Source organism: Hibiscus syriacus, unplaced genomic scaffold (assembly GCF_006381635.1).
Source record: "Hibiscus syriacus cultivar Baekdansim isolate YM2019G1 unplaced genomic scaffold, ASM638163v2 tig00112305_pilon, whole genome shotgun sequence".
Lineage (NCBI taxonomy): Eukaryota > Viridiplantae > Streptophyta > Magnoliopsida > Malvales > Malvaceae > Hibiscus > Hibiscus syriacus.
The window spans coordinates 880,915-883,487 of NW_024063299.1; the positions used below are offsets into that span (position 1 = coordinate 880,915).

The 2,573-nt window shown below is 36.3% G+C and overlaps 1 long non-coding RNA gene across 1 annotated transcript; it reads right to left on the reverse strand.

The window, feature by feature from the left end:
- Positions 1 to 897: 897 nt before the first annotated feature.
- On the reverse strand, positions 898 to 2,175 carry LOC120177729. Its single transcript, XR_005521460.1, has 3 exons — positions 2,015 to 2,175; positions 1,658 to 1,933; positions 898 to 1,042 (listed from the first exon to the last, which is right to left on the reverse strand). It is a non-coding gene; the product is annotated as an uncharacterized LOC120177729 (long non-coding RNA).
- Between the last annotated feature and the right edge of the window lie 398 nt (positions 2,176 to 2,573).

Sequence of the window (2,573 nt, forward strand, 5' to 3'; positions counted from 1 at the left end):
AAGTCTTTCGAGAATGATGCTTAAATCCTTCGGGTCATCTGTAAGCCTTTAGAGCAAGATGATAAGTCCTTCGGGCCATCCATAAGACCTTTGGGTAGGATGTCTTCAAATGAATTTGAAAATGAAAAAATGATGTTTTAAGAAGATGAAATTTTTGAAAACTAAGAATGCGATTTTCAAAATTTCACAATTGATAAGTCCTTCAGGCCATCAGTAAGTCTTTCGAGCATGATGCTTAAATCCTTCGGGTCATCTTGAAGCCTTTAGAGCAAGATGATAAGTCCTTCGGGCCATCCATAAGACCTTCGGGTAGGGTGTTTTCACATGAATTTGAAAATGAAAAAATGATGTTTTAAGAAGATGAAATTTTTGAAAACTAAGGATGCAATTTTCAAAATTTCACAATTTATAAGTCCTTCGGGCCATCAGTAAGTCTTTCGAGCATGATGTTGAAATCTTTCGGGTCATCTGTAAGCCTTTTGAGCAAGATGATAAGTCCTTCAGGCTATCCATAAGACCTTCGGGTAGGATGTTTTCACACCAAGATGAAGTCCTCCGGGCCATTTTAAGCCTTCACCAAAGAGTAGTGAAGCAAATCAATCCTAAGCCTTCACCAAAGAGTAGTGAAGCAAATCGATCTCGAGTCCGACTTCCCCAACAGAAAGGGTGGAGCGGATCACTTATCAAATTTTAAAGCACGGATATAAAACTGAACAAAAACACGTTGTCTTTTTTATCTTTGCTATATTCTTGTTAACAAAAGAATGAGCAAAGAGGGGCAGCTATAGACACCCGTTTTTGTCTGGGAAATAAATATTATATTATAATAATTACTGTATTATAATTATTATTATTATTATAAAATTATAATTATTATTAATATTATTATTTTACAACGTTTATAGGCCCAAACTACAAAGACCAATTACAACATGCTTGAAGAAATTAAAACCCGGAGCCCAAGAGCATCCCAAGTGTGATCCGGATCCAGAATTGACCCGTTTAGCTGCTGCCGACAATCATACCATTGTTGAAGCTGATACTGCACAAATCATCCACATCAAACACCAGTCAATCACCAAAAGTTATCATCCAAGTCAAAGAAAGAAAAGAAGAAAAAGCAACTGTAAATCCCTAAACTTTAAGGATTTCACTTCACCAAATCAGAGAAATAATTCACCTACTTCTACTTAATCCAACAACATGCAATGGGATTTGATGATAAAAAGAAGGAGGGATATCAACAAAGAGATGGGGGGATGAAAAGAAACAGAAGGGAGCCATTAGCAATCAACAACAGGGGGTCCCGAACAAAAGAGAGGGGAAACAAGCAAGAAAAATACAAAAAGAAAACAAGAGAAGAACAATGATTGTAATCGAATTGGGGGGTAAATAAACTGTAAAAGTGGAGAAATGTTCCATTCTTGAAATCGAAAGCAATAGAAACCGGAATTTTCCTAGCATCCAAGTAGATTCCTTTCAAGGTTTTTTATTCTTATTTTACAGTAGCGTTTTCATTATTTATATTTTTTTTATTCTCAAAGTAATATGTAGAAACAATCAAGCATAGATCGAAAGCAACACATTTCTTTTTACTTTTAATTCTCCTAATCGAAAAACCAAAGAAATAAAGAAATAAAAAGGAAAAGTAGTTTACCTGAGGGATGAAACCATCGTCACCGAAGTTGTAGTTGTCGAACTGGGGAGTCTGTGGGTCTTTGCTTTTTATTTGTGAGTTTGGTGGTCGTTTGGTCCCTCAGGCTGTTGTTAGCAGTGGCCGGTGTGCATGCGGTTGTTGGGGCTTGTAGAGGCCTCTGTCTAGAGGCGATTTAGGATGGAGAAATGACCAAGCAGATTCGGTTTGCCCAAGGTAGGCCTAGGCTTCTCTCGTTCTCCGAAACAGGGGTTGATATCCCATCGCAGGGTTCTATAGCTTTAGATCGGGGTAAATAAAGCATTTGGGTTAGAATAAATTAAGTGTTTGGTAGTATTTGGGTTAGGATTAGAAACTTACCAGTTGAGTATTGTGTAATCGGAATGAGTTTTGGCCACTTGCGTGTGGTGGCCGACGTAGAAAGCTTTCGAGCTTCGTGGTCGCCGTGAGATATGTCGAAGAATAAGAGTATAGAGGGAGAAGGAAACGGTTGTGGAGAAGAAATGTTGAAAGTAATATGTTTTTAGGGTTTTATTTATTAAGGTAAAGTATAGTAATAGCCACTGAACATTTCCAAAACTTGCATTTAGGTCCCCCAACTTTTAAAACTTGCAATACAGTCCCCAAACATTTAATCCGTTTGCAATATGGTCCCCGCACCTATGAATATTAGGATAAATTATATAAATGGTCACTAAACTTTTCAGGCACTTAAATTTAGGTCCCCCAACTTTTAAAAATTACAAAACAATTCTCAATTTCATTCTAAACCACAAATTCTAAAGTAATTCAATTTCATTCTAAACCCTAAATTCCAAAATAATTCAATTACATTCTAAAACCCAAATTCTAAAATACTTCAATTTCTGTCTTTTTTATAAACGACGCCAATGTCACTAAATTATTAATTAATTTACTT